At 40.5% G+C, this 22,444-nt stretch overlaps 1 protein-coding gene across 3 annotated transcripts in view; it reads left to right on the top strand.

Moving 5' to 3' along the window:
• ralgps1 (Ral GEF with PH domain and SH3 binding motif 1) overlaps window positions 1-22,444 on the top strand; it is a 758,811-nt gene that overhangs the window by 56,330 nt on the left and 680,037 nt on the right. The window contains exon 1 of one of the 3 annotated variants that reach the window (XM_041193969.1): window positions 17,836-17,920. The exons of the other annotated variants lie outside the window; for them this stretch is intronic. The gene's annotated coding sequence lies outside the window, so the exon portion shown is untranslated. Of the gene's footprint in view, window positions 1-17,835; window positions 17,921-22,444 lie in introns of those variants that run through there. 3 annotated transcript variants of the gene reach the window in all.

Here is a 22,444-nt window from a genome sequence, read left to right as displayed (position 1 = left end):
TGCAGTGATGAGTAGCTGGCTAATTCCATGGAAGTTACAGCCAGTGGAGCCATTATTGATGTTCAAGTTAGTTTGAATTGGTCACCTGTGATGTCCTTTGCATAAAATACTGTTTATTTCCAAAAATGTTTTTCTGCAAATTTTATGAGATATGTATAAATTTTAAGGAAGGCTGAAATTAGTCATGGGTACTACTCAATTACAGGTTACACAATCTAAGTCATTTTACAGTGACTGCATCCACTGTGCTCTTTCACATTGATGTTAAATTGACTGATCTTTCCCTATATCAGCTGAGCTGCCTATGTTGGGTTCAGTTGATGACATGGTAATGCACATCAGAGTGTTTTATGTGTAAGGAAATGTATGCATTGCAGCATATACTTTTATCTATGATAGCCAGGAGTTGGAATGTTGAGCTGAATGTTTGTTTGTTTGATTGAGTTGTCTTATGGGTATGAGGGAAAACATTAACCTGGCCTGCCTTGTTTAAAGTTCAGTTGTAATCTCTGAAGTAGCCTTTCAGCCAGACTGCTTGCAGATTGTAAAAGCAAAATACCGCGGATGTTGAAAATCTGAAACAAAAGCAGAAAACACTGGAAAAACTCAGCAGGTCTAACAGCATCTGTGGAGAGAAAACCAGAGCTGACGTTTCGAGTCTGTATGACTTTTTAGAGACTCTGAGGAAGAGTCATACGGATTGGAAACATTTACTGTTTCTCTCTCTACAGATGCTGTTAGACCTGCTGAGTTTTGCCAGCGTTTTCTGTTTTTGTTTGCGGATTGTGTTTTACATTTGAATACTTCCGGTGGCTAAACCAATAATCACAGGACTGGCTAAAGTCCCACTAGACAGTGTGGACTTTGAAACTTCCTAATGCCTCAATAATGTGGTTGGAATAGCACCAGAGGCGTCACTAATTTGTTGCTTAAACATAAATTGCTGTTTCTTGCCTCAAATTCTACTGGAGCTATTGTACCCTTTAAACTCCTGTGTACAGTACAAATTGGATTTCATACAGAGTGAACTACAGTCCGATGAACCAAGCTTATTGGGGCATGGATTAGCCATGACAGGTGCCCTGACTTGCCTTTTTTCCATGCCCACATCAATCCTGCGAATGATTTCCATACAAAGAGTAACTTGGTGAGCTGCTTTTTGTTTTGCTTTTGATTTATTATAATCCCACCAAATGCCTGTGGTGCCTGCCTTCCCCCTTTTTTATAATCTACACCATGCCCTCCATCCTGCCCGGGTAATGACTTCTCCTCTGTGCTTGGGTGACTGCACACTGGAGGTGTGCACTGCAGCATTGGATGGATGCCACTGTTAAATGTCTAGGCCCCGAACTTGAAAACCAGCCAAGAGTCTGCAATTGTTTCTCCACCACTGAAGTCAGCTGAGGGCAGGGTTCAATTCTTTGTGGATGGGAATTTCATGCTCAACTGCTGGATTTGCTGAAGCGTCTGTAATCGAATGAGAAGGGACTTCATCTCCTCCTTTTGTTCTGGATCCAAGCCCAGTTTCCTGAAGTTAAAGGGCACTGGCTAAAGCTGGTGTTGTTACAAGGTTTCACGTTCTTCAATTTCAATGGCCTGCCTGGGAAGTTCTCCTCCAAGCCACTCACCTTACTGATTTGGAACTATAATGCTGTTCCTTCAATGTCGCTGGGTCAAAAATCCTGAAACTCCCTCCCTAACAGTACTTGCTCCACAGGGACTGCAGCGGTTGAAGAAGGCAGCTCACCGCCACTTTCTCAAGGGCAATTAGGGGATAGGCAATAAATTTTCTTTTGCAAGAATATATTTTATTCATGAAGTATCTGAATGAACATTACAAAACCTTTCAAAATGCCAAAAAACGAGAAGTGCAATAATAGTCAAGTTTTCCACATAGATCATGTCACACCCTGAGGTGCTTCAGTACAATCAAGGAATATTACAGACATTTCAAAATGGTTAAAACAGACAGTCAGACAGTGGCAATGGTATTTAAGTTGTCTACATAGATCAGGTTGCACTCTGAGGTGCTTCAATACAATTATGATGCATGAAATATTCCCTGCATACATTCACCGTAGCCCCTCAGTGCACTTTGGCTGAACCTTTCCCCAATGCACCTTTGCGGCAGCCACCCCAGGCTTTAGTGCACCCTCAACATAGTCCTGGACCTTGGAATGTGCCAGTCTGCCACACTGGGTCGAGGATAATTCTTTGCACTGGAAGACAAGTAGGGATGGGCAATAAATGCTGGTCCAGCCAGTGACACCCATGAATTTAAAAAAAAAATGTTGCTGTTGAGGTCAATGAAACTGCCAGCATTCACTGTCATTATAACTGTGAAACTGACGGTGATTCCTGCAATCCACACATGCGCAGTTAAATCCAAAATCTGGAAGTTTTTGGCAGTGATTTCCCTGCTTCTCTGCAGGTCCATGGTTGAATTCCCTGCAGATTAACTCATTTGAATTGACATGAATTCCCACTTTTAGTTTCACTGTAAAAACACGGTGGAAAAAGTTACGCCTTGTTGAATTAAGTGTAAGATATTTAATGGCGTGTTACATTCATAATTACAGCTGCACATCTGTGACCTTGAAAATCTAGTTTTATATTTGTAGAATGTAAATCTCTCTCCATTATATTATTGCACTTCTCGTTTTTTGGCATTTTGAAAAGTTTTGTAATGTTCATTCAGATACTTCATGAATAAAGTATATTTTTACAAAAAAAAATTTATTGCCTATCCCCTAATTGCCCTTGAGAAAGTGGCAGTGAGCTGCCTTCTTCAATTGTTGCAGTCCCTGTGGTGCAAGTATGCCCACAGTGCTGTTAGGGAGGGAGTTTCAGGATTTTGACCCAGCGACATTGAAGGAATGGCATCATATCCATAAGCTTAAAAATAAATTATTATATAAGTTTGATATTGCAGCTTCCATCTTAATTTTATGTAGAAGTCACAGTCTTTATTTCACTGTTCGCAAAACTAATTGAAATGCAAAAGCGCCTTTTTACTTCCTAGTTTCCTACCTGTGAGAATCCTTCAATGTAATTCGATGCTCAGCCTTCTTGATGATATCACTATTGTTGAATGTCTATAGTTGGCATCAGAATCAAATTAACATTGGGAACGTGAAATCCACACTACCGAGATAATTAGATCTTTGTGGGCAGTTTTCTTTGGGGTCAGCAGAGAGTATGGTCACCTTGTCACTCCGGATCATTATTTGGTGCTTTTAAAGTTTTCCCTGGGGACTATTTACACTAACGTTTCACATATTTTGAAGTATTATGCAAAGGGAGTCTAATGTCCTCATGTATCATTTCTATGATTATTGATTTTTATTCCAAACTTCCAGTTAAACCAATTTGTTCCCAGTCGCGTTTAATTCCATTATGATCAACAGATCAAGATAATTACAAAGCTTCATAAGCACTTAATTGCTAGCCCTCAAGTTGGTTTATAATAGACTTAAAATGTAGGGTATTGCTGATGGCATCATTGACTTTCAATTTCAGCCTTCAAAATGCACACGTGAATGTAGTATTATGTTTAAATATAGGGGGACATATCAGTACTGGGGGGCTACTACAAGGACCTGCCATCTTTCAAATGAGGTGTTAAACTGAGATGGACACAAATGATCCCATGGCACTAAGAGGAGAAGCAGCGGGGAATTCACTCCTGTGCCCCCTGGCCAATATTTATCCCTTAACTATCATATAAAACAGATTATCTGGTCATCCCTCTCACTTCTGTCTGTGGAACCTTGCTGTGCAAATTGACAACCAAGTTTCCCCATTTTACAACAGTGAATATAAATGGGGTGCACTTACTTTCAAAACTTTTTTTCTGAAACTTCTGGTCGCTGGGAAGGGCAACAATACAAATAGTTTCCTGCAAACTATCACTGGGATAAGCTTCCTCTCTTTCAAGGTTAGGGCAAGTCTGCTCAGAGGTTGCTAACCTCAGCCTGATCCAAGCTTGTGTAATGTATTATTTTCAATGTTATAAAGTTGGCCCTGAATTCCACCCAAGAGTCTGTTCTGTTTAGTGAGCCTATTTTGTGTGAAAGGTGCATCTTCTTGGTCTACATTAGTCTGTAGGTGCTATTCTCAGCTGTAGCTCAGTTGGTAAGGCTGAGCCAGAGGGTTGTTAGTTCAAGCCCCACTTCAGAAACATGGAAATAATTCAAGTTGATGGTTCAGCGCAGCACAGAGTGGGCATTGCAAGTTTTGAATTAAATATTGAACTGGGGCCCTGTCTACCCTCTATTGGACATAAAAGATCACGTATCATTGTTCCATATGAATGGAGGCAAGGAATGAACGGTGCCAATATTTATCCTTTAATTAACATCACAAAACAGGCCATCTGATCATGTTTTCACTATTACTGGTAGGAGTCTGATGTGGACAAATTGGCTGCAATTTTTCCTAGATTACAACAGCGACTACATTTTAGAAGTATTCAATTTGCTTTAAAGCACTTTGTATACCCTGAGGTTGTAAAAGGTGCAATATAAATACAAGCTCCTTCTTTAAGTGCAAGTATGGTTATAACATCTAGTTCACAAAGCGATCTCACTATTATGACCCTATGGGTCATGTTTATTTGTTGACTAGGTATTGAGCAGGAAAAGTAAACTTCTGGTTGTGCTTAGGGGAGAGACCAGTGACTCAGAACCTTGAAATTTCTAGCGTTTGACACTTCAGCTAATTGTGAGAGAATAGCTTTGGTCAAACTTTATTACACCTGATATGTCTTGTAAAGCAATGCTTTCTCTTCCTTCATTATGCATTATGTTGTTCTAGTTTCAAAATAAGTTGATTCATTAATCATGCACAAACATTGTGATAGCTTTTGCTGAGCAAGAAATTCTTTGGATGCTGTCAGCTAAGTTTATAAATTGACTAAAAAGTGCAGATTCTTGTCTCCTAAAATGATTTGCTCACGCCAAATTCTCGACTCTGATTTATAAGGTACTTGATAATAAGCATTCTGCACAAAGCATGCTCTTGTCTGGTTTCATCGCCTGGAGCACCTAAAAATAATTTATTCAGAAAGTTATATTTTATCTATGAGTCATTCACAGTGAGTGTGTGAACATTCTTTCCTTTGGATTCACTGGTAGACATAGAGCTATAGACTCATTAGGTGTGGAAGGAGGCCATTTGGCCCATTGAGTCCATGCTGGCTCAGTGTACAGCAATTCAATCACTCCCATTTCCTCCGCCCAATCCCTGTGAGTTTATTTGCCTCCTTTTTGAAATCATTCGTTGCCTCTCCTTGACATTTTGAAACTGCGTGACTCTTGTGGTTAAATTATTAAAAACTGTTTAGGTTGCTGAGACGCAATGTAAAGTCGATTGTATTCAGCAAGTACATGATCTTGGTCATTTCATCTGTGGTTCGATAATTAAACTTTGCACTTTGATATCCAATCAACTGGAAAGGAATTTTCTAAGTGCATGGCAGTGAGGTTAAATCATTGTGCAAAAGGAAGATGAAACAGTATTGTTCAGAACAGAACCTAATTAGCTTGTATTCGCATTCCAAAATAGCAGCCCTGGCCTCTAATAAAAACATCTTCTAGAATGACCTCTTGTGTCTACTATGAATTTCCATATTGTGTATGTAGTATTGTGGCAAGCTGCATTCTTGAGGCAGATCTTCAGGAACAGTGGTTACTGCTGTCTTTTGGCCTTAATGAAAGAAAATAATGACCTATCCCCCAAAGCCTCATCCCCGACCCATGGCACATTCCCATGCAATGGCAGGAGGTGTAACACTGGCCCCTTTACCTCTTTGTTCCTTGCCATCCAAGGCTCCAGGCATTCCTTCCAGGTTGTTACAGCCACAGGAGGAGGGGTAAAAGTGACCCCACCTATTAAACAAGTCCAAGTCTGGCTGTAGCAAGGCTTTTTGTGAATTTTACTGAGGATGTGCTTTGCCAATGCTGCAGGAGCCCCACTATGTACGTTTTCAAATGATAAAGAAATAGCCAGACAGGTTTCCTGAGCTTTAAACCAAGAACAAGATAAGTTTATTGACCCTGCTTCCTGAATTTAAAAAAAAAACCTAGGTAAATTGCAACCACCATTCATACATCTCACATTCCCTGGGAGCGCACACACACACTAGTACAGATGGTAGAATAAGAGGATAGGCTTAAAGGTGTTTTACAGTTTGTGAAGAAGATAAACAATCAAAAAAAAATATACGGTTAACTGTCCTTTGGTTGGTCCTGAAGTGGTGATTCCATGGTGTGGCAGTTTTGTTCTTCCTAGATGTAGCTATATGGAGCAGACTTCCAGGTTTTATTCCCAAAAGATCTTGGTTTGCAGTAGATTTCTCTCTCATCAGAAAGGTTATTTTTGAAAATCCGGGAGCAATATTTTTGAGAGAGAGAGAAAAAAAAAACCAGCTTCCTTGCAGCTTTTCAGTACAGCACTCTAATCTCTCCTTGTGATCTCTCTGGTTTGGTACAACAGTCCTTAAAAGTCCTGCTGGCTGTATATTCCAGAAGAGTTCAATTACCATGCCTGCTGTAGTCACTGTTTTGTAGAACAGATAATTGCATTTTGATGTCTCATCTCAAACTTTAGAAGAGCTCCAGGAGAGTGTGAAAGCCAACATGAGATGGGGTCTTTCACACTCCCCAAGAGGTGTTTTGGTGTCTGTTCCCTTTTCATCCCACTTGGGTAGAATGCATTGTCTTAATAAGATTACAGTCTTTTGGTTTTTCTTAAAATACAGCCAGTAAAAGGAGAATTTGAAATTGTATTTTTTTTAAATAAAAGCACATCCTCGTAACAAGGTGAAGCAGTGATTTATTACCGCCTCTTCCAATTTAGTCTATTGTATTCACCAATCACAATGCAAAGCCTCCTCTGTTAGGGAGACCAAATGCAGATTTGGTGATTGCTTTGTGGAACACCTCCACTCAAATCCACAGGCATGACCCTGACCCCCTGGTTGCTTGCCTTTTTAATTTGCCAACTTGCTCTCACGCTCTCACTTCTGCCCTTGGCCAGCTGCAGTGTTCCAGTCAAGCTGATCACAAGCTTAAGGAACAGCAGCTCATCTTCCAATTAAGCACCACGAACCCTGTCCCCCATTTTGATTCTTTTTTTTTGCCATGTGCCAGTTTGAATCTTGCTTTCTAAGGCCAGAATTTTGACGTTGGTGTGCGGGGATGTACCGCACTTGCTGATGTGTAAAATGACGCGCGGTGATGTTGGGTGTGTGTCCCACCGTCAACACGTGCCATTTAGATATTACGTTTGGCGGGCGCGCACCGGAGGTGGCTGCGCACCTGCCAAACCGTCGACGGCCTATTAAGGCCATTTAAAAAACCAATTAAAGTCGTTATCAACGCTCCCCGTCCAACCTTAATGTTAGCGGGCAGGCAGCCTTTGCATTTTTCAGGTTTTATTAAATAAATAAATATTTCTTGCGCAATTTGTAAACATGTCCCAGCTCATGTGACACTGCCACACGAGGGGACATGTCTAAATAATTTTAAACTTTATTATTTATGAACTTTTGTTAGGTACTTAATCCCCCTGAAACAGCTCCGTGCCTCAGGGAGATTTCTGCGCTTCAGGCCCTGAGTCTCTCTCCCTCCTCCCCCCCTGCCCGCACAGGTAGTGCTGGCTGTGCATCACACTGGATGGGCCTTAATTGGCCTACCCAAGTGAAATGGCGGCTCGCAGCCAATTACAGTCAGCAATCAGCCCTGTGCCTGTGCCCGCACAATGTGCAGAAAATTCTCCTCCATGTTTTTTACTTTCGGACATTTAACTGTTCACCAAATTTCTGCATTGTGTTATTCACATTACTTAATTCAAATTATTGGAGCATTCTCTTTCATTCTCCATGCAAAAGATGCCTTCAGTTATGAGGAGTATTCCCCAAGAGAGCTACTTTCAGTCAATCCAATGCATATGGCTACTGAATGCATAACGTTTCCTTTAATTTGCAAGTTTGAATGGCTTTAATTTTGTCCAGTGTCCACTGGAGCTAATTGTACTGAATTCAAACTGCCCTAATGATCACATTTTTATTCACTTTCACAGTATTATTTAAACTTTCAAGATAGAGCTTTTACATTTCTTGTGTTTTTTGTTCTTCTTCATAGTGACTTGTAGCTACAAGACACTATTTTGACACAGCGTGCTGGTTGTGTTTGTGACTACCAGTGTTGCCAATTACTGCAGTCTCCAACCTCAACTGGAGTGATCTCTTCGTGTATTTGCAATCTACCCCCAGGAAAATGCCCAATAAGAGTTTCTAAGTTCGGTGTTTCCAATGGAAACTATATTCAGCCAATTTCAGACAAAGTAACAGTAAAGAATTATTATTTCCTACCGAACAGAACAGGCGGTTTGCTTAGAACTAAAATGAAACACATGAATTGCTTTAGAAACACAGATAGGGGAGCTGCGATCCAGTGAGACGGAATGAAGCTGTTTAGACAAGACTAGGTCAAACCTGCTAAGCATCTCTGCAATGGATTTTTGACCTGATATATTTTGATTTATTCCTGCCTGGATAATTGCATCAAAGTTTCAACTAAATGTGATGGAATATGTAGAGAGTCATTTGATGCTGGCATTCCTACCGTTGAGCACTTTGGGGCTGGAAGGGTTGGTCTTATACTTTTTTACAACTGGTTGGAATGCTTTTTTTATTGGAATGTTTTTTAATTTGGGGAATAAAGGCGTTGACTCAAGATGTACTTTACAGTGTAGGAGCCTTTGGTCTGGCATTTATAGTCACTTTCGACAGGTCTACACTTCAGCTTGCACAGCAACAAGGACTGGAGGTTAGATATTTAAAGATACTGCAATCAGATGAAGCTGTACTGAAGTGTGGGGCTGTATATCAATGCTTTTATATTTTAGTTCAGAGCTACTAATATTCCACTACTTTCGGGTATTCTTGCAACGTTTCTTTTAAAAAGCAATTAAAATTGTTTTGTGGGGCTTTGCTACATATTTTTGGTCACAGCTCATTGCCTGTATTATATTTATTATAGATTCTTCTTCCTCATTTGGAAGAGATCACTGTGGTAATCTGATGTGTAATATGTTTTTAAAAGGGATGTTATTATTGAAGATCATATGATCTTAGTATCCAATAGAGCGCTGGCTACCTCAGTAGTCAGTAGCCTATAGTTAGAGTCTGTAGTGTGGAGACAGGGTTTGAGTTGAAATCACACAATTGTAGCTGCTGAATACCTTTGTAAATAAACAAAATGTGTTCCACCTAAGAAGTATCTGCTGACCTACTCCATCTATTGTACCAAATCGGCCATCCCAAAACAAGCGTACATCCCGGGTCCATAAGCCCCAATGAACTGGTGACCAGGATCCAACAATCACAATACACCCTTCATGAGTTGGTTGTTTTAAGCAACAATAATGTAAAAGCTGAAGGTTTGAAATAAGCAGTGAGAGGTTGAAAAAGGGAAAATATAAATGAAACTGGGAGTTCATTAAATTTACAGCTCTGGAAGCTTTGCAACATTTTATGCTAAATTCACCTAATCCAAGTAGTTACAACAATAGCTAATGAACTTATTACTTGTAAACTCCTTAGTGTTTCTTTGTTTTAGAGGTTCTTACAAATAATGCTTGAAGAAAACGATGTGGAAATCTGCTCAGCTGCAGTATTTTTGTTAAGCCACCTTGGCTGTTATGTTCAAAGAAAGGGCCTTTAAGCAGAATAAGATTTTCTTCCCTAACCCATTTCTTTAAACAGCAAGCATTGTAAAAGAAATGTTTGGGAGCTGAAAGAAATTCTGAAGAAACATGCACAGCAGATTGACTAGATTGTACACATCTGTCTGATATTTTCTTTATGCCAGCAGATCGCTCCTGCTGGCTGTTTGAATGATGTGCTCATTTCTAATCAAAGCTGGAAATACTAAGCAGGTCAGGCAGCAACTCGAGAGAGAACCAGAATTAACATTTCAGGTCATCGGCCTTTCATCAGAACTGAGAGCTGCTTTAGAATGGTTGGAATGTTTTACTGTACCATGTTACAAATAACGCACCATTCTGCAGGTAAGGGGGGCAGAATGTACTGTATCCAAGTTTGTTGGCGATACAAATCCAGGTGGGAAAGTAAGCTGCAAAATGGGCACAGAGGCTGCAAACTTGGATGTGGACAGGTTAAGGGATTGGACGAGAAGGGTGGCAGATTGAGTATAGTATTTGGGAAGTGTGAAATTCACCAGGTTTGATACCAAGAATGGCAAGGCAGGACTTTTTCTTTTTTAAAAAAAGTGAGAGACTAGTAGATGTTGGTATTCTGATAGATTTGGATGGCCTTGTACATGAAGGTAACATGCTGATACAGCAAGTAGTCAGGAAGAATTATGTAGTAATTATAGTTTCATTTAATGTGCAAAGTACCTTTTAAGGATAATACTTGGTAAGGAAGATCTATAGTAACCAATAGGAGAGTAGCATGGCCTGCTTCAGCTGTCAGTGTAAAGATGGAGTTGGAAGCACACTTGTAGTTGCTGCTGAGTATATTATAAATAGACTTAACATTTCCACCCAAGAAGTGTCTACAGATCAATTCTATCATTAATAGTACAACTTGGCCACCCTATAACTAACTGGCGATGAGGATAAAACAGGGTTGAACAGAACAAATCAAATTAAAAAGAAATCAGCACTGTACCTCACCCAGTGATTGTAAGTAGCAAGCTCCTTTAGAATTGAAGACATTATCCCCTCTCAAAATGCCACAATTTGAGAGAATTGATTCTTTTGAAGCTGCCACAGATGATTGGTCTCAATATATAGAATGCCATGCGTTCCTTTTTCAAGCGAGCGAGATTGTGGGAGCAAAACCTACAGTCTGATTCGCAGTTTGATGGCAACCAGTGCCCCAGATTCGAAGAATTTCGATGAATTGGTGGACCTCAGGAGGGTCACGTTTAATTAAAACCCTCAGTCTTGATGCAGAGGTTCAGGTTTAATTTGCGAAACAGAGCCCCGGGCGAGACAATTGCATGCTACATGGCAAATTTGAAGCAGTTAATGGAACATTGTGAGTGTGGTACGACTCTGAGCAACATGCTCAAGGGCTGTTTAGTGTGTGATGTAAAAGACGACTCTACTCAGAAACAATTATTGTCCAAAGTGAATCTGGATATCAAGAAGGCGCTAGAGATAGCGCTGGCCATGGAAAGCACTGTAAGAGGTGCAAAAGCAATATAGCGTGTGCAAAATGGCGCTGTCCCCCACGTCGGATGGGAAACCTCAGCCGAAAGAGGTGCAAAATAGCGAGACTCTGCCAAGCAGTGGAAAACAGCCCCCACTAGGTGAAGAGTAAAGAAAAATAACAGCAGCGAAACCAAAGAATAATTTTAGAGGTGGAAACGATCAGTCTTTTCACGATTAGCAGTTTAAAAAAATTGAATGCTACTATTGTCACAGAAATGGAAAAACGATGAGGCAGCGCAAGGAAAGATTCAAGCAGGCTTGTAAACAAAAGAAGAATCCCAATGAAATCTACAATGTGGAAGACCCTGAAACAACAAATTGGGACATTTACTCATTGTTCAATCTGAAAGTTGGAAAGACAGAACCAATATTTGTCGCAGTGAAAGTAAATGGCAAACCTGTTAGGATGGAAGTGGATATGGGACCTTCCACTACAGTAATTGGGGAACATACCTTCAGATATTTGAATAATCATGAACATCAATTAAGTTTAGAAAAATCAGCTGCCAAGCTAAAAACATATACGGGTGAAGACATTCAAGTAAGCGGCGTAAGCAGAGTAACTGCCCATTATGGAAGCCAGTTGGCAAAGCTGCCCTTGATGGTGGTAGCAGGGGAAGGACCAAGCCTCCTGGGGTGAAATTGGTTAAAGAAGCTTATGTTAGAATGGGCTGAAATTTTCCAGCTGAGAGCAATTGGGCTACCAGAGCTACTTAGAAAATAAGCCACTGTCTTCAGGAAGTAACTGGGGAAAATCCATTCATGTGGATCTGGAAGCAACCTCTCACTTCATGAAGGCGAGACCAGTGCCGTATGCGCTGACAGGAATGGTCAATATTGAACTGAACTGAGACTAGAGAAACTGGGTGTTATACAATCTGTTCAGTTCTCAGAATGAGCAGCACCCATGGTCCCCATCCTTAAACCCGACCAAAGTGTCTGAATTTGTGGAGACCACAAACTGATGGTTAATAAAATAGACAGGCACCCCAATCCAAAAATCGAAGATCTGCATGCCAAGCTGGCAGGAGGGACAATGTACACAAAGCTTGACATGAGTCATGCTTATCAACAACTAGAGTTGGATAACGCCTCCAGGGAATTTGTCTCAATTAATCCATGAAGGATTGTACCAATATACACACTTGCCTTTTGGTGTCTCCTCCACTTTTACCATCTTTCAGAGAACAATGGAAAGCTTACTGCAGGGACTGCCCCAGGTTGTAGACTATTTAGACAATGTATTGATGACAGGTTTCACTGAAAAAGAGCATTTGGCAAACTTCGAAAAGGTCTTAAAATGTTTCTTGCAAGCTGGAATGCATTTTTTTTTAAAAAAAAAGTGCACCTTCCAAGCAAGGGAAGTAATCTATTTGGGTCACCAAGTAGATTCACAGGGCCTCCAACCGGTTGAAGAGAAAGAGAACCATAAGAGAGGCACCTGCGCCAAAGAACACCTCAGAGTTCAAATAATTCTTTAAGAATGATCAACTATTATGGGTGGTTCTTACCCAATTTGTCTACAGTGCTGGCCCCCCCTGCATTCTCTACTCAAAAAGAACCAAGGTTGATGTTGGGAGGCACCCCAGAAAGAAGCTTACATAAAGGTGAAACAATTGTTCCACTTGTCCAACCTATTAGTGCATTATGACCAGACAAAAGAATCGGTGCTGATATGTGAGGTCTCATTGGATGGACGGCAGCACAGAACGGCCAATAGGTTTTGTATCAAGAACACACAACACAGCGGGAAAGGGATACTCACCGATTGACAAAGGAGGCCTGTCCATCACCTTCGGTGTCAGGAAATTTCACCAGTACGGACACGGCTATCATTTTGCAATCATCTCAGACCACAAGCCATTGCTAGGATTGTTTAGTGAGGACAAGGCTATACCACCCATAGCCTCAGCAAGAATACAATGATGGGCTTTAATTCTGGCAACATACAAATACACTTTCGTACATAGACCTGGCAATGAAATCACAATCGCCGATGCCCTTAGTCATTCGCCTTCACAAGAAAATGATGAGCACGTCCCAGTTCCACAGGAACTTGTTTTACTGTTAAATTTCTTAGATTCCTCACCGTTTTGTGCTGAACAGATCAGAGACTGGATAAGTTGGGACCCAGTCCCCTCTCAAGTATGTGAACAAGCGTAACATATTTGGCCGTAGGAGCCTGTACCTGATGAAATGAAACTGTACTTCAACAAAAGACATGAAATAACGAGCCAGGGTAGCATCTTATTGCAGGAAGCACAAGTGATAGGTCCTCCAAAGGGAAGGGAGCTGCTTTTAGTTGAACTACAAGTGCCCATCCAGGAATTTCCCGAATGAAGACCAGTAGCATGCAGCTATCTATGGTGGCCAGGGACGGGTGGTGAAATAGAGTTTAGTAAAGCACTGTGTATAATGTCAGCAACTGCAAAAGTTGCCAGTGGCGGCTCCATTATACCCATTGGAGTAGCCAGGTAGACCCTGGGTGTGGTTACACATTGACCATGTTGGACCTTTCCTGGGAACAATGTTTCTGCTCATTGCCGATGCCCATTCAAAATGATTGGACGTATATGAGGTGAAGTCACCAACATCAGTCGCTACAATTGAGAAACTACGTCAGAGTTTTGCCACTCACGGACTTTCAGAAGTAATCGTTTCCATCACAGCGCGGCATTTACGAGTGCTGAGTTTCAATGGCTCATCAGCCTCAACTTTATCACTCATGTGAAGAGTGCACTGTACCACCCTTCCTCAAATGGAATGGCCAAGAGGATTCTTCAAACATTCAAGGTAGGCACGAGAAAGTTAACTTGTGATGCCTTGGCAACCAAGCTAGCACGCTTTCATTTTAGTTACAGGACTACCCCTCACACAACAGCAGGCGTCACACCTGCAGAGTTATTGTTGAAACGCCGTCTCAAGACGAGATTGAGCTTAATAATATAAAAGCAAAATACTGCGGATGCTGGAAATCTAAAACAAAAACAAAAAGCTGGAAAAACTCAGCAGGTCTGACAGCATCTTCAGAAGGAGAAACAGAGATCACGTTTCGACTTGCAATGTCAACTCTGTTTCTCTCTCAACAGATGCTGTCAGACCTGCTGCGTTTTTCCAGAATTTTCTGTTTTTGTTTGAGCTTCATAATGCAGAATTTAGAAGGGTAGCTGGAAAGGAGTCAGGGAAGCCAGAAAACTAGACATGACTGGCATAGCTGTGAGAGGAAATTTACCCTGGGAGAGCCGGTACACATGAAAAATTTCAGGGAAGGACCAAAGTGTTTGCTGGGTGAAATAAGTGCGGTGACTGGACCTCATTTTTACCACATGGAGGTGGAAGGCCTCCTGTGTAAACATCTGTAAACATGTGGATCATTTAAAGAAGAGAGAGGAAAAACAAGATATAATTCCACCAGTGATCATGACCGGGTCTGCATTTCCTGTTGTGGATGCTCAACCCAGGACTGACATGTCTTATGTTCCTGTAAGAGTTAAAGGGTACAGAACTGCAAGTGCCCATCGAATCACCTGATGTTCAGGCAACTTTGGAAAAGGAGTTTCCTGACATAGAACCTGAAGTCGTGGATCTGCGACATTCCACTTGTACCAGGAAACCACCTGAAGGACTGAACTTGCAAATTCCTTACCCAGTGTAAAATATCATGTTGTCTTGAAAAATATATACTTGTAAATTATAATGCATATAGCTGAGTTAAAGGGGCAGGAATGTAGGAATTATGGTTTTATTTTTAGTGTGTAATGTACTTTTAAGAATAATACTTGGTAAGGAAGATCACATGATCTGTAGTAACCAATAGGAGAGTAGTACAGGCTACCTCAGCAGTCAGTGTAAAGATAGAGTTGGAGTTGTAAGCACACTTGCTGCTGAGTATATTGTAAATAAACTTAAGTGTTTCAACCCTCAAAGCATCTGCAGATCAACTCTATCACTAATAGCACAACTCGGCCACCCTACAACCAAGTAGTAGTTAGGAAGCAATTTGTTAGCCTTTAAAATGGCAAGAGAATTGGAATATGAAAATAATAGGATGCCTTGTTTTAGCTCCTGCAGCTGTGTGAATCAGGTTGGAAACTCAGAGATGTTTCAGGCAAATTGTGCTACATTTTTTGATTTGTTTTTTAAAAAGACCATTAACTCAGAGAATGGGCCTTCAAAGTCTCTGCACCCATGTTGCCACCAAGCACATGCATGACAGGGCAGGGGCCTGCCATGGAAATAATTATTTCCACTGAAACACATTTTCATTCTGCCTGCACCTCTCTCTCTGCATTGCATACCACAGGCCCATTGAGAAGTGGGCTGAGAGCTTGCAAAGTCCTCCATCCCTTCAGGAAGCATTAATGTGCTGATAGTCCTCAGGATTGCCTTGTGGAAGAGGAATAAAATCAGCGAAAATAAATAAGCTCTAGTTAAGGCAAAAAATGAATCTCAAATTGTACTTGCTCCCAAGTCTGAAAGTCGCTATGTAGATATCAAAATACTTTTGAATATTAGAACACGGGGGCAAGTGGAGTCTGTGCAGCCCCTAGAGTTTGCACCATTCAATAAGATCTGATCTTCTACCCTCAACCCTACTTTCACCCATATCCCTTGATTTCCATAATGCCCAAAAAATCTATCAATCTCAATCCTGAATATATTCAATAACTCAGCATCCACCAGTTCGCCAGGCTAGAGAATTCCAAAGATTTACAAGCACCTGAGTGAAGAAATCTTCCCTCGTCTCCATTCCAAATGCCCGACCCCTTTATCCTGAGACTAGGATCCCTAGTTCCAGACTCTCCAGCTAGGGGGTAATGGTCTCTCAGCGTCAACCCTGTCAAACCCTCTAATAATTTTGTGCGTTTCAATGAGAGGAGCTCTCGTTCTTCAAAGCTTCAGAGAGCCAGGGCAGACAACTTTTGTTCTGACCCAAATCACCACCTTCTGGATTTGGATCAAGCCCACGATGTCATTGGACAATAAGGTCATTCCATAAGCGCAGCTGTCAGCCCTGCCCCCATGTCTGGAGTTGCCCTGGCACCTGAGAGAAAGCATCTTGTAAGACTCTGTTACATTCTTGCATAGCTCCTGATAATAAATTAACTCAAAGATGTTTCCAGCACAGGAGGAGGCCATTCAGCCCATTGTGTCCATACCGGTCAACAAAGACCTGACTACACTAATCCCATTTTCCAGCGCTTAGCCCATAACCCTGGAGGCTATGGCAATGCAAGTGAATATCTAAATACTTCTTAAACGTTACAAGAGTTCCTGACTCAACCACCCTTTCAGGCAGTGAGTTCCAGACTCCCACCACCCTCTGGGTGAAAAAATTTCTCCTCAACTCCCCTCTTAACCTTCTACCTAAATCTATGCTCCCTGGCTATTGACCCCTCTGCTAATGGAAAAAGAGCCTTCCTATCCACCCTAGCGATGTCCCTCAATCTCATGCAGCTCCATCTCAACCTTCACTGAGGTATCATTTTCTTTATCGTACAGTGCACTGTGCTATACAGCAGAAGGTTGTACTCTTCATCTGAACAGTGATTATTCTTGGACTTGAAGTAGCAGTTCTTGGTAATTTTCTGATCTTCATTAATAATGTTAGTTTATAGTGAACTGAATGGGCAAAAATTCGCTTCATGCAGGAGTTTCAACTGGTTCCCTTTCTTTTGAATCCATACTTCAGTTTGTGTTCAAAGAATGATGTGGCCCTTTTGTCCTTGATAAAAAGCAATGTGGGACCTTATACCTTTTGAGCAGCTCATGCACATCCATTATAAAAAGATGTCCCAATAAGTAGATTAACATACTGTAGATCTCCTGGTCTTCTACATAGTTGTGAATGAGAAATTTGAATTATGCAAATACTTTCTGTAGCAACAAGATGAATTCTGTATTTTGAATTGCTGCAAGTATAAGTTATATCTATCTAATGAGTTAGCTCACATGTGCTGAAGGAGATTCAAACTCCTGCGAATATCCCATGGTTTATTCTCACTCTCACTGCCATTGTATTACTTTGACATTTTAAACTGGCTGAAGGCTGAACAGACACAATGTTTGCAATACTTTAATATTTCTTCCAGGATGTGGCGATGGGGGAATTGGGGCTGAATTTTTATTGTCCATTCCTACTTTCTGAGGTAGGTATTGGTGGGTCAGATTCGTATCTGTAGGAAACCCTTGGCCACATCTCAAATGAAATTGGGGGAAAGAGGGAGGGCTATAGATCCATCGTGCTGCTTGGTAGTATAAGCAATGCATCTCCAATAGTTTGATTGTGTTTCCCACATTACAAAATAAGCCTTGGCATAAATAACAGTCAAAATGGGTACCATACGATTGGACCCTTCTACCTGGCTGATTTCATTAAATATTTCTGAAACTTGAATGGGAGAACTTGTTTTAAAACCACGAATGACTGTACCAAATTCAAATGCCTCTGGGCAAATAATTTTCAAATGCTTTTACAAGACAGAACTTTTGCTCTACCTTGGCACTTTGAATTGGTCATTTGCCTGGATTTTGTGGTTAGTGCCACTCACCTTACTCACAAAGATCCAGCAATCTCTGCAACAACCATTTCTCCTTTCACCATGACTATTTAACCCTGGCGCCAAATCCAAAGGATGTCTCGGAGTGCAGCAGTGGTGATGTCTGAAAGCAGGTAGGCAACCAGTCAAACTGTTGTGCTCTAGGTTATTATTTGGTTTTCAATTATAGGGATGCAGCTTGGTTACTAGTATTTCAAATTGAAGTGTTCAACACCGTAGACCAAAACGTTTGAAGTACTGAAAAGCCCTTCAATTTTAATTTGAATCTTCAGATAGTGAAATAAGTGTATGTCTGTATCAAGATAGGCTGTTAGCTATTCCTTTTTTAAAAAAAATGCAGTTTTTTAAATCATTGTAGAGAAATTTGACATTCCAGAAATATAATACAACATTAGCTATGTAGGACCAGAAAGGGTGTTTAGCAGTAATTATGAATATTGAAAATTCAATTCCACCTCACTCAGCAAAATGTAACTTTTTCCAGGGATTTTTTACAGTTATTTTACCAGAGTTAGTGAGAAAGTTCTCAAAAAATTTGTGTTTGATTTGGATGGAAGATAGTCTATAGGAACCTTTTACAGTACACCCTCGGGGTATGAATTCCATGTTATTCTGCGCATATACAAACTCCCAAAGTTGCTTCCAGTTTCAGTGGAGTAAAGATTGCAAAAACTGGGAGTTTCGTCGTCATTATCACGGCAAAATATGGGCTAATAAATTTGATAAATATTGCCTAATAACATTCATTACACTAAACTGATGCCTGTGAGAACACCAGTAATGAGTATCATTGGAACCAATTCCAAGATTTCACCCTCGCTTGCTAAAAGAACAGACATCATCAAATAGAAGGGTTAATCCTCAACCTGTGATATTTGTTTCTTGGGACAAACTGGATGGTCACTCCAACCAAAGGGATTCATAAAATGATTTGAGTTACATTCTATATAAAGATCAATAAACATTTAGAAAGGAACAATTTATCTCTCTTATACATAGAGTTACACTGAAACTTTCTGAATGACTGACCTGTTTTTAAACATTGTAGAAATGGTGTTCCTTCATTTAATTAAACAGGCATCTGACTGTTAGTAGAGATGCTTGGTATTAAATATCAGGGAAACTAGCCTCAATATGAATTGATTGTTGTGTGATTCCAGCAGAGGTAGAAAAATGCTTAAAATGGCTTCTTAATAAACCTCCAGCATCTATCCTCCTGTTGTGCTCTAGACTATTATTTGATTTCCAGTTTTAGGGGATGCACTTTGGTACCCAGTAGTTTGTTTGTTGTAAAGCACTTTGGGACATCCTGGGGGTCATGAAAAGTGCTATATAAATGCAACTCTTTCCTTCTACATAATCATTGTTGAAGTATTTTGGTATATGCAGCAGCTTCATGTTTTTAGCTTTGCAAGATCAATTGGCAGTTGTGTTTGCTTCTGTGCTGCATAATTTGCCATTACTTAACCATATGAATGTGTTGTGGCTTTGAGTTATAGGCACAAACATTTGGGACTCAAATGGCTCTGTCCTTTGCTTTTGGAAAGTTTCTGTGGTAGATAAGAAACATTCTGTGGTCTGCATCACTGCAGAATAATGAAGATCTTGAGGCATCTGCTGTTTATCAGTAATGTGTTCACTGCAAATGAAATGCATGGATTCTTAAACAGTGGTTTACTGGAGCGTTTTTTATTTTAAATATGTGGTAAAATAGACTTAGCTGGTGCAGCAATAGAATCGTCCTGACTGATATTGCCTAGCACACAATTGCCGCAGTGAATGAGTAGACAAGAATATGGAACCGGACTGATGTTCTAAATCTGATTATTCCTTAAATCAAAAGCCTTGCATATGGTTACATGAGTATGGTGAAGGCACGATGTCGCTTCTTATATTGTATTATTTAACACTATTATAGGCATTCTATGCACGCAAGGAAATGTCTAGAATGCCTATGGCAAACGTTATATTAGCACGTGTGTTTCAAACATTTAGTGATATCAAATTTTGTTGTCAGAAAGGCATCACGAAGTAACCTTTTATGGTAAGATAATGCAAACATGATTGATTTTCGGTTTATCAATAGCACAATGTGAGTACCTAGCATGTCATCGTTAATGCCAAGACTTGGATTTGATTCATGTTTGTGCATGTGAAGTGCAGTAGTCAGGCTTATGCCTATATAACTATGGCAACTGCACACTTAAAAGGTGACCGATTATGTGAAGTGCTTAAGAGATGTTTCACTGACACGGTATGTATCATCTATAAGCATTTTAATTTTGTTTTTATTTGTAAAACTGAATCTGATCGAAACTACTGATGAGTGAACTCCTATGGAGCTCAAATATGTCTCTTTCCTCTGGCAGCAGAGGTGTCTAGACATATGTCGAAGATGTACATCTTCTGGGATCAGATGCAGACATTTTTCCACAGTCCTTGAATCTATCTATCTATCAACCAGATAATTTAGCTGAAAAGGAACAATTCCATCACTGTGCCAAGGGTTACAACACTTCACCTCCATCTAATAGAATTCTGTGTGGGTGTGGTAGGGCAGAAGCAACACTTAAACATGATTCAGATGTGCCGAATCTTGCATTAGAGTCACTAGGGCTGTTTTGTGTCTCCATTTCATTGGTTTTTTTTGTGGTGGTGAAAAATAAGGTAGATTCAAGTAATTGCAAATTGAGCCCAGAGTGATCAATTTCCCTCTGGATTTTGAATTCAGATTAGTCTTGACACCATCTCTATAATAATGTAAATAAAATTGAATCGAGCTAGTGGTCAGAGTTCAGATTGATGTTAGAAAAACCGTGTGCTTTGTGACATGAGCTGACGTTTTGGAATACAACTGTAGATCGTATTCTGAGCATTGTTAAAATTGGCAATGAGTCATTACATGATGCCAGAACGAGGATGAAGGTGGGAAAGTTTAAAGTTGCCGGGTCAGTTGAGGTGAGAGGGTAAAGTTGCAGAAGGGTGGAGAAAATGGGTGAGGAAGAGAGGGTTGAATTGTATGACAAGGCTGAAGGCTATATCCACTGCCAGAGAATATCGCATGAAAGATGGGCAGGACATCAAGCTTAAGGGGCAAACACTGATTATTATGTAATACATCTGATAAATGTGAAGACAGAATTGGAGTCAATGAAATGAATGGATGATCAAACTGGAGCCCAATTACTGGGCGAAATGAATTGATACTTATGCAGCAGTTGGAACACCAATGCGTGTTTATAAATAACGAGAGGAGATGAGAAGTCATGCCACACAATGGAAGAAATAAAATCAAGCAGGCCAGCACCCAGCCTTGATTTGTAATTGGTGTGGCAAATCGCCTGAGGAGAAACAATAGCCAGCACATGGCTAAATATGCACGTGGTGTAAAAATAAAAAAGAAGCGCGCAAAACCAAAGCAATACCATGTTTGTCCAACAAGGAAGAAATGAAAGGAAAGTTGCTGAGAGTTATTGAGAAGTCATTGAGAAGTTATAGAGAGTGAAGGATTTTATTTTCAGGGTATAATTTAGAAATTAGATGAATGATCAGATGACTTGAAGGATGAGCAAAAGAACTCTTTCTGGGATACTAGATCCAATTGCTCAGTGTAATGTCATGAAGGAATTGCTGGCTCAGAGTACTTCATTGATGCCCAATTGAAATTTTCAGTGATTATTTACAACAGCTTGGCTCACTAGATTACTTCAGAAGATATTAAGCCAACCGTGTAATGTGCAATTGCAAACTCCCCTGCCTAAAGAGGACAATATTGACTATTTGGACATCTATATCTTGCAGATTTCATGTTCATGTTACTGATAGCTCACTAATAGTCATTGAATTTGTCTTTTACTTTTTTGCAACTTGCCCCAGTAGGATTTGGACTCTGTGGCTCTATTGGAATACTTAGGGTCAAGGCATATTCTTCTTGCTCCTTCGCAGGTTACTTTCATCATGTTGTTGATTCACTGCCTTTTTAACATGTCTTCCTTGGGGATGTGGGCAAGTCAACATTTATTTCCCCCCGCCCCCCTGCCCACGCTGACCCCTTGCCCACCCCAGTTCCTTTGAATAGGATGATGGTGGGCTACCTGAGGAAGCCGTGATGAAGGAAGGCATTATACATCCAATCCAGGATGCTTTGCAATCTGTGGGGGAGCTGCTACTTGAGTATTGTGGAAGTTGCACTCATCCAAGTAAATGATGCATTTTCTTCATATTTCTCACCCGCGTCATAATAGATGAAGGAGAGGCTTTAAGGCATCAGGAATTAAGCCACTCGTCATATAGTACTCAGCTTCTGCTCTGTTGTGACTACAGTGTTCATCTAGTAAGATAAATTTAATCTGGAATAAAACTTGAGACATGCTGCAGACAGTCTGTGTGTTAATAAAACTGACAGCAAGCCATTATAACCCCAAAGCATAATATGCCTCTGTAAGATTGTCTTCTCACTAGATAAGAATTTCCTTGTAACCACTGTTTTCTGTACATATTCGAAGGAGTAATTCAGTGCCTCCAGTTCTCCAATTTGCTTTCTTCCAGATTTCCCAGGGGTTGCCATGGAAATCCACGAGTTCTGAGTTGATGTCCTTCTGTGCTTAATGCCAAATAGATTGAACTGGTGGAAGAAG

The sequence above is a fragment of the Carcharodon carcharias genome, chromosome 8 (assembly GCF_017639515.1).
Source record: "Carcharodon carcharias isolate sCarCar2 chromosome 8, sCarCar2.pri, whole genome shotgun sequence".
Lineage (NCBI taxonomy): Eukaryota > Metazoa > Chordata > Chondrichthyes > Lamniformes > Lamnidae > Carcharodon > Carcharodon carcharias.
This window is presented reverse-complemented; position numbering and strand designations above follow the sequence as displayed.